The 10,574-nt window shown below is 41.4% G+C and overlaps 1 protein-coding gene across 1 annotated transcript in view; it reads left to right on the top strand.

Moving 5' to 3' along the window:
- The first annotated feature begins 20 nt into the window (after positions 1–20).
- The window catches only part of otud7a (OTU deubiquitinase 7A), a 51,310-nt gene continuing 40,756 nt past the window's right edge, over positions 21–10,574 (top strand). Inside the window, exon 1 of the mRNA XM_085167797.1 lies at positions 21–207. The gene's annotated coding sequence lies outside the window, so the exon portion shown is untranslated. The remainder of the gene's footprint in view (positions 208–10,574) is intronic.

Genomic DNA, 10,574 nt, shown 5'->3' with positions numbered 1-10,574 from the left:
GGGCGTGTGCAAAAAAGGCTCGTCAGAGGCAGACGTCACGCGGCTACCGGAGGAGGCGTGGCTTGGTTCTGCTGCAGCGGAGAGAAACATGACATGGGGATGAGCGAGAGAGAGGGAGTGAGTGACACAGCCTGATAGGAATAAACGGCTCGTCAGAGGTCTGGACTCCAAACGCTATGATGGGGAGCCATGACTGAAGGCAGAACGGTAAGAGACACGGATGGTTTCATCTCCTTTTACATGTACGTCTATGCTATATTTCGCACACACGGCGCGACACGTAGATTCGTGGCTCATTTGGTAGTGAGCACAAAAGGCTGCCACTGCAGACAGGTGCACCTGCCTTTATGGGAGTACGTGCCTCGATGCATTCAACTTCAGCTCCTGTGCGAATACCTTTAATTTTCTTTGGACGAAGACAAACGCACCGAGGCCACAGATTTCCTCGACGGTCTGGGATGCTGTAAACATGGACCTCAATGCTTAGTCACAGACCTTTGTGATGTAGCAATATAATATAGGCTTCATCCGAGGCAGCTGGGTATATATTTTGCAGCCTAGCCTTAAATAATTTTTTAAACTAACATAAAATAAAATAAATATCCTATTAGGTTTATGAGGCTGTGAAACCGTGAAGGTTATAATATGTATATTTTCTGAGTATTCCAGACATGGGATATTAATCATTCCAATGTTTTTTTTTCTTTTTTCTTTTGGAGGGCCAGGTGGCTTTACATGGAGATGGTGGTAAAATGCATAACGGCTGGTTGTTTTATATTAAATCACAGCAATCTCACTTTCAGCTGAAGCCAAACAATAAGTGCAAACACCACTGCCTCTTTCATTCTGGTGCCTGTATGCTTCTCTTATTGTTGGCCTGGTTGACAAAACCTACCAGCTCTGCCTGCCTGTAAAGATAGTGAGGCCACTGATTCATTGCTGTGGTATTTTTAAAACACATTCACGTCCTCTGACAAAGACCTACATAATAACACCTCTTCTATCACTAATTATATTTGAGCTAGTTGCAACGCTGGTGTAATAAACACCACATAAATATGCAAGATTAGATTTCCGATCAAGTCAACTTTGCTGTCTTAACTTTGCCTCCTAGTCAGGTCTTTACTGCCGGGTTTTAAATTGTTTGCTTAGGTTTGTGAGTCGGGCAGCTGACGGCAGGCGGGTGTGATTTGGAGATAGCTTGAATAGTCGAGTGTAGAGCTACAAAGCTTGGGCCCGTGGCTGCAAGACCAGGCCAGGCCAGGCCAATGCCAGCTCCGTGGAGGGCTTCGGTGCAGCAGGGCACTGGGGAGAGGGCACTTGGCACCTGATCAGTTACCACAGTGAATTCTGTTCCTGTCAGTGGCATTTATCTACAGAAAAGCAGAGCAGAGATGACGGCTGTTGTTGAACTCAGTTGGGCTTTCATGTCACCGAGGCAGTGCCGCTTTATCAAACTGCTCTTCGGCTGATACAGAATGACACCTCCTTGCAAACATCGGTGCCAGTTCCACTACCTACTCGAAAACCTCAGCAGAGAAATTCCCTTCACAACGCATCACTATGGAAAAAAACCCAACAACATTAGATGCATAATAAATGCAACATTTCAGATATTCAGCATTTTACATTCATGCATATTTTGCATCAGAAACAAGTTCAAATTAAAGTGTTTCTACACTGGTATTAATGTACACAATCAAAAAATATAGATGGGAAGAAGAATCCATCTCCATGCCTGATGCCCCAAAGTTTAGTGCTTTAGAGGAGATGAAATGAGTCAAGTGCCCATGGTAATCATGGCCAATCACTGACTGCGTAGCTCTGAAGTGGGGCCTGTTCTTCAGACGTCTCTACAGGTGGGGAGGCAGTGTTAAGTGGTCTGTCTGCAGGCAGAGGGAGGTCAGCTAGAGGCCAAAGATGCAGGCAGAGGGGCTTCTTTCACACATTAGCATAGCAGGTAGTGGTTAGCTTTCCAGCCACTGCGCTCTGGTCCAGTGTGAGGCCTTTTTTCTTGAGGCCCTAATTCAGCACACTGTTGAATTTGCGTATGAATGAAAATATGACGTGTACCTCCAAATTACAGATCACCTGTCTCATAAAGCTCCAATAAATCCCTACACAAGTATTTCCTTTCATACTGCGGTAAAGGCTTCATTCACAGAAGTGTTGTAATAAGATTATTGTGGAAATCCTTTATTGTAGTTTCTATATTTGTCCACGTTTACTAGAAAGGGCTTGTGTTTTACAGTTTTGAGTTTTTGATGTCTGAATAACTTTAGAGCTACGTATAAGCTTGCAACCAAAATCCAAAGGGGAGCCACGCAACCTTAAGATCCCTTAAAAATTATGTCGTGACGAAGCGCTGACATTTTTGTGTCGTTTTTGTTTAAAGTGATAAGCTGAGACACATGCCAATCAAGCAAACACTCCCACAATGATGGCCCTCTTTCACCTTTTATGTTGTCGAAATGAATCATTTGTCGATTAACAGGAACGGCATCCACAAGCCACGTTTAAATGAAAAGCATTTAAATTCAGAGAATTTCCTTTTAATGTCGAATAATGTTTAATACAGTCAGCTTTCCGTGAGCGACTTAAGGTATTTTCCCCATTGTCTTCACTTTTTAATCTGATGTTTAATTTAGAAAATAACCTCTGAAACTCACTCTACTTCCTTTTATTAGCCACTTAAGAAACAACTTCTTGAATCTACCAGGTTTCAACAGATGGTTCGATATGACGTTTGTTCAAACGCAACCTGTAAGAAAGAGGGCTCAGCTGAGACAGGGGGCAACAGGAACTGGATTTTAGGCTGTAGCAAGGAGACGTATGCGTGTGAACACGTTTGTGTCAGCTCCTCCTGCACCTAATTGCATTTGTGTTGCTTGGCTTGTCTGGTGCTGAGTCTGGGAGCAGGGTGCTGCTGGAGACGTCTGCCATTGAAACATTCCCCCCTCAAGGCCTAGTGGGCACAGCCATCCCCTGTCTTGCCTCGAATCAGCAGGGGAGCAGTTTCTAAATCAAACAGAACACTGTTGCACAGGATACCCTTGGTGACTCAATTTAGATTCATGCAGGCCCACAGCGTAGGTCATTTCCATTCATTCCGAGAAATAGGTCAGGCTTCTTTTTCTCCTGCAAATTCCAGCTGTATTTGGTAGAAACTTTGTGTTTCTCCATTTTGTCACATATTAAAAGGCAAACGCACTCACGGGTACGGGTAGAGAGAAGCAGCCGTGCTGTATTTGACTGTAGTCTTCACGTCATTCATTTTCTTAAGTAGAGAAAGAAAACGCTACGCTGTCTATCACTGTCACTGCCCTGTCTTTTCCTCTTTGCTTGTTAAGCCAAAGAATATATCATTGAATGTTTGATGAAACCCATTCATGGACCAATCAGAAGCCAGTTCAGAAATGTCTGAGAGTAATCGACTGTGTCAGGAATAACTTTAGTTTTTGTTTACTTATGAACGTTTTCGCTGAACATGTTGATGTCCCCGTACATTTTTAGTCACATAGCTGCAGATACTATACATTCATAATTTCACAAGAATCTGTGGTGGGAGGTGTGCTTTGATCATTTCCCTGCAGCTGGTTTCCTCCCACCAGCTTTTGGTGCATCTTTTTACATACTCTAGCTGCGTGGTCTTGGCTCCATGTGAGGTCACAGTACGTGTAGGCTGGGGTCACGGAGTCTTTTTTTAAAAGATGGTTTAATTGTTTCTCGTACAAAGAAGGAGTAGTGCTTCAATTTGTGCAGTTTATTTGAATTCAATGATACTTTTGAAAATACCGTGCTCGCTTTAGCCAGTTTGACAACACTAACTGCTGTGGTGCGTAAGTTTTAGTGTCTTATGATTGTAATCCTCAAGGTTTCCTGGCAAATTGAACAGCTGGCTCTTGTAACCAGCCATTTGGATGTGGGGGACGTGGCTAGCCTAGCTGTAGGGAGTTGGTAAAAGGCCAAACAACCAAAATAGCAAGATTTAAGGTGAACTCATGATCTCCACTGGTGATTCCCTAATAACTGTGTTCTGAGAAGAGACAAACTTTTAACTGGAAACAGAATTTAAAGGATCTTCTGCATATGCCTTGGTGGCAGACACAACAGGGCAGTCAGAGGTCCTGCTCGCTCTGTGATAATAGGTTGGTATGGGTTCGATAACATGCAGGGAGTTAGGAACACATTAGGAAAATGTGGTGTACAGATTAATGGGAAATATAGGGAAAATCTGAGCCTTTGAACCCAAATAGTGAATCAATTAAAGGGGTTTGGTGGCTCTCTTATGTTGTGGGGGCATTTTGCTGGCATGATTTGGGTCCCCTTTTTCTTTAAAAGGAAGAGTCACCGCAGTTTTTTTCTATTCGCTTTCATCCTGTGACAAAACATTTCTATCCTGATCATAATTCTGATGGTCACCAAATAATAAGCGGATCTTTGGAAGAACGGTAGATTTCCACAAATGTTATGGATCAGATCAAACAAGGGGTATTTTGAAATTCCTTGGGCATCCCTCTTCATCTCGTTTGGCTAGTAAACCTAATTGTCTCTTAAACTGCACTTGAGTTTACTTGAGTGATATATATTAATTTAATACCAAGATTATGTTCTGTTATGAGTAGTTTTTTGAATACTTTTTCAGCATCTTTGCATATTAAAACTTAACTGTCTTGTTAGGGTTCCTTATATTGGACAGAGGCTGTTTAGGAAGGGCTTAGCAAAGGAGAGTATAAAGGTACAAATGCTCCCTAGGGGTTTGTATACCTGACATTTTTTATTTTGAATACTATATTAAGGATAAGGTTATGTGATACTGCCCTCTCCACCTACTTGAGTGTACATGCACAGCCATGCATGCACCCTCCCACACAATCAATCCAAAAGTGATGAAACTGTACAATGTTGGTATTGTGTGATGTAGATTTTGATATATAACAGGTGTCAGAATATCTTTTTATCTGTTTCCCTTCTTGTTCGAATGACCATGAAATTTCTTATTTGCCTGTGTAGTGTATTGTTTTAATAATAGATTATATTGTTACAAAGACATCTGTCAAACAGGGATTTTTGTAGGAGCATCTTCAAAACAGCAGCTCTCCCTATCCAAATGTGCACAAAAAAGGAGAGCCAGTGGTGACAGTGTCAAGGGTGTTAAAGGCTGACTGATCCTTCTGGGGGAGAGAGGGCTGGGTTTGCGCTCCAATTTCACAGACAAGAGTTACTGTCTTGCAAATAGCCGAAGACTTAATACTAATGAAAGCTGTCAAAATATACAGAGAACTTCATAAGGGGCTTTGCAAGTGCAGGCTGCTATACGTGCCCATCTTGATCTGTCTGTTGCCAAAATAATCTACAATGGGCCTGAATATCCAAACTATGCCACTGAGCGATGGCAACCGGTGGCTCAGTCTGATGAGTTCTGTGTTGTTTTTTACAGTTACGTCCATAATTTGTCAGACGGAGACACAGTTTTTGCAGTTTTACCTCTGTACACCACCACAGTGGATTTTAAATCAAGTAATCAAGTGGTTTCTCAAAAGGGTTGCATTAACTGTTTAGGAATTAATTCAACATTAATTGTAAAACATACTGTAATGTAATTTTAATCATAAAGACTGCTTTTAATAATAATAATAATAATAATAATAATGGATTGGATTTATATAGCGCTTTTCAAGGCACCCAAAGCGCTTTACAATGCCATTATTCATTCACTCTCACATTCACACACTGGTGGAGGCAAGCTACGGTTGTAGCCACAGCTGCCCTGGGGCAGATTGACAGAAGCGAGGCTGCCATATCGCACCATCGGCCCTTAATACTTGAAAGTATTTTACAGTTAATGACTCCCTGAAGTTTAGAACCCATGAAGAACAATTGCATTCCTCCCTTGATGAGCTCTGCCAGACCTTTCGATGCTGGGGAGCCCAGCTGTCTTGGGGCGAGAGGCAGGGTACACCCTGGACAGGTCGCAGTTTGAATCAATTTCACATATTAAATCTCCTTTATTTATCATGCAAGAATGAAATTAACAGGCTTCATGTAGCCATGATGCTGCAGACTGTGTATAAAAATCACTCTAATTACTAAACATTTAACAAAATCCTCGTAAAACCTTTTAAATTGATACCATCATTGGTACCATCACTTCAATCACATATTGGCTTTGCTCCTGTGGTGATGTACAGACGAAAAACTGCAAAGAACTGCCTTTGTCCAAGGAATTATGGACCAAACTACATCATGTGGATATCTGGGTGCAGTGTTACTGTTTACTCTGGGAGTAAATGGCAGAAGGATGCACATTAGGGGAAAAAAGCAAACTGGGAGAAGCAGTATGAAGCTTTAGGTAATGTTCTCCTGGGAAATCTTTCATCCTTGCATTCGTCACATATGGCAACAGTATTCGTCACATATGGCAACAGTATTCGTCACATATGGCAATAGTATTCCCTGATAGCAGTGGCCCGAAATAGTTTATGTTGTGGACTTGGTTTCCAGGTTTCAGTGTAATCATCTGTGGGATGTGTTGGATCTGGTCTGTGAATTCAACATAGACTGCAACATGGATTTGCCTCTAACGTCTCAGTGCCCAGTACAACAGGACATCTTCAGAGGACACGTTCGGTCCATTCATCAAAGGGTAAAAGCAGCACAAGGGCGCCCTACACTGTATTGTTCTCCCGATTTCTCATGGTACCAAGATGAAATCATGGGAATAATCAGGCTAGCAAGATATTTTGAAGTACTGTATGTCCTCTTTCCATAACTGTGTGGTCGTTCTGAAATTCAAAGGGTGAATTGAAGGGACATCATTCGAACCTACTTGGTACATTTTTTGGTCATAGACAAGTAAAGTAACAGTGTAGTTGGATAATCTGCAGGAGATGAAAAGCTTATAAACCCATCGTACAAGAGATCCTCAAGAACTGAGAGTACTCAAAGACTTGCAGGCCTTTGAGCTTATGAGAATAGTGAAAGCAAGCACTAACAGAGGACACTCTCCCTCAGCAGAAACTCAAACAGGAAACACCAGCTGGCTTCACTTATCTCACGTGGCATCAGAAGATTCATCATATTCAGACAACAAGCATTTCTATATATCTAATCTGTGCATATCTTACCCTACGTGCTTGAAACACTCTCTGCAAGACTTTAGTATACCTGACGTAGGTTGCTAAGTACTATTTATATCCACAATATGCAAGTTTTTTGTTTGCCTTTGTTTGGCTTTTTTCTTCAAATCAACAAAAGTCAAGTTCCTGCTTTGGAAGTGCTTCAGTCTGTAGTCCCAGCTGTCTGCTTGTGGCATTCTTTCTAAAAGGAACCAGTCGGGAAAAGAGGTATTGGCCGCTGCAGCAGGAAGGCTGAAGGGACTGACATTTTAAGGGGTGATGATCTTGTTCTGTGCCCCTCAGCAACCAGCTCTTTGTTTGGGTGCACGCTGTACACACAGCTGAGCTGTGTTCAGCTCTGCCAGAACCAGAAATTTAATTTCACTCCACAGTCATGTGAAAAGGAAAGTCTTTATAAGACTCTGTATGACTTTATCAGTCTCTTAATTCTTGTGAAGGAATTTTGGTCCACTCGTCTTTACAACATTGCTTCATTTCATTGAGGTTTGTGGATGTTCATTTATGCAGAGCTTTGTTGAGGTCCTGCCACAGCCTTTCAGTCAGGTTGAGGTTTGGACTTTTGGACATTGCAACATCTTTATTTTTTTCTTTTTCAGCCATTGTGTTATAGATTTGCTGCTGCAATTGTGATCATTGTCTTGTTGCACGAACTAGTTTTGGCCAATTTTTAGTTTTAGCAATCAGATGACCTCATATTTGACTCTAGAATACTCATCGTAGTCAAATCAATGACTGCTAGATTCCCAGGTCATATAGCAGCAAAATAAACCCAAAACATCATCTCTTGACCACTGTGGTTGACAGTTTATATGAGGTGTTAGCTCTGATGTGCTGATTTTCTGTTTCATTTGGTCTCTTCTGTCAAGCAGATGCTGTTCTTTCTTGTCTAATCTAAGCTGTGCTGGCGTGTTCCTTTTCTTTTCTTTTTTTCTAATTGTACTGCCTTGAACTTTAACATTTAAGATGCCATCTGAGGCCTGTAGAGTTTTAAGATCTACCTCTCGGGGTTTGTTTGCAGTTTCTCTGAGCATTACACAGTCTGACCTTGGGGTGTATTTGCTGGGAACATTGTTGCATTGTGTCAATGCACATCTAAATGCTCCACACTACTAAACTGCCAAAACGTATGCTTTTATAGAGGTGCTCACACTTGCTGATGATCATTTAATCAAGTGCATTTGATTAACAGCACCGGGCTGCTCCTTACCCCGTTGAAGTACACCCCCGAGGGTGTACTTAAATTTTTAACAGGACTCCAAAATGATGTATGAGGTGCAAACTCTTGTTTTTGTCTCTGTAAATAATCCAAAACAAGCATAAAGCAGAAAAGTTGTTTGTAACCTTTAATAAAGCCTGATAATAGGTTGGTTTTTTTGGGGTTTTTTTTACCTTTTAACTGGTGTTATACGATCAAGGTCCCTCAGGTACTGTAAACAGCACATTATCCATGTTGTGGAATGCATCATTAATCACAATTTACCTCAAATAATAATAATGTGATAATACATTTTAGCGCTAATTGACAAAATCTCTTCACTACATAAATTTGCTGTGGTGGCGGTATGCAGCGCAGTAATGAAATGCAAAGTGACATTATTGCTTCTGGCAGCATCTTTCTCACAGCAGCTAACAGTAATCTGTGCAGAGGTGTGCTTTTTTTGAAGTCTAAAGTATGAGAGAAGAACAAAAGGTAACGGTATGAGTGTACACTGTACGTCACTTCATTATAGACACTGTCAAGAGGTCAAGAAATTTTGCCTTGCATTATACAAAAGCAATTAGGGTTTGATGTAAAACCGAGTGCATCGTTCCACATTGTCAGCTTACCCTCTTCCTCCATATTCTTGTCCATGGAAGTGCTTCTCAGCAGTTGCTTTCTCTGAGTGTGGGGATGCTCTCAAATCCCTGCAAAGACGTGTCATCTGTTGGTTTTTCTGATGGCAGGGTAAGTCCCGCTACTGAATAAAGTATTATGGAGGGGCAAGCAGGGACACAGCACACTCCCAGATGCTGATTGGAGAGGGAGAGACAGACATGGCGGGTGCTCGCAAAAATCAAAATGATTTACCTTGATGAGCTGACACCTGGTCAAGACGTCTGCTGTCCAGTGCACTGATTGAAACACAGCATGCATTCCACAGTCCACCTATTATACTGTCTAGATGATGGGATATAGGCATTTAAACCAAACAGGGACCTTGAAAAATGAAACCAATGTAGAAGTAAAAAAAAAAAAACTGCAGTTCTTTAAAAAGCCACTTGAGGCAGTGTCCGTGTTCAGAGATTCAAATGGTTTTGGTCTCTATTGCTAATTTCTCCCTTCATAACATCTGCATCAAATATTAGTATTATTCTTTTTTAACCCACATGTTTGGATTTTGTTAAGGTTTTAAGTTGTGGCCACTTGAATTGACATGCTTTGACATTTGCTTTGACACAGGCCTGATGGTTTTTCAGGCATTGTTGGTTTTTGCAGTGTTTTCTTCTTCTTTTAAAATAAATCGCATTAACTGTCTAAATAATACGGCCTGCTGCATGGAACAACACATTGAAGAAGTCATCGGTCCAGTTTTGGTGAGTGGCTGCTTTAGCACGGATTAGCAGGCATCTGTGTTTGCGCATTGGAGTCATACAGTTTATTTATGCAGTTTTCTAACAAATTTGTCCTCATTCGTTGATAGAGCTCATCAAAAATACGGTAACTTCTAGCTCCAGGAAATTACGATGACGATGGCCATAAAGCTCACCTGATGCCCATCTTTTATCTACAGTCTGTGACGTGAAGGCGCATGCACACACTCCTGAAGCACGTATGCAGTCACCACAATTGCAAGGTTGTTATTATAGCTGCAATTAAGGAGGGACAGAGATTGAGTCTGGCTAACTGATATAAAGTCTGAATAGCAAGTGGCACTTCTACCACTCTGCACTGAAATTCGCTAATTGAATTTTGTGCTCTCAAGCAAGGACAGTGAAAGTGCTTAGTGTTTAGCTTGGCAAGACATTATAATATCCCATTACATGCATTTCCCATGCTAGGAATGTGTGCATTGTAATTTTGAAGCATGCTAATGGACTGCGTTGATTATTCGGTACCGATGCAAGGTGGAAATGAACTATTTTCCTGGAGCTGTGCTCATTTGTTTCTCCGACATATAATTACCCCGAGTTAAATGTTTTTCCATTACTGTATTTTGCCAGTCTGTGCATTTATGTATTGGCTTCATCAATAATAGCTGTTGCTGTTGTTGTTTGCTTTTGCTGTTTTCATCTTGTAGTATATTAAAATGTCTGAGCTGTGTCCATTGTTGCAAAAATAACGGGCTTGTTTTTGTGTTTCTCTCAGACCATAACTGAGAGGGTGGCTTGACATTTTGCTGTGCACAGGCATGTGAATAAGTACTGGGTTAGAATGAATGCCATCCTTTATTAGCT

Source organism: Neolamprologus multifasciatus, chromosome 7, assembly GCF_963576455.1.
Source record: "Neolamprologus multifasciatus chromosome 7, fNeoMul1.2, whole genome shotgun sequence".
NCBI classification, from domain to species: domain Eukaryota; kingdom Metazoa; phylum Chordata; class Actinopteri; order Cichliformes; family Cichlidae; genus Neolamprologus; species Neolamprologus multifasciatus.
This window is presented reverse-complemented; position numbering and strand designations above follow the sequence as displayed.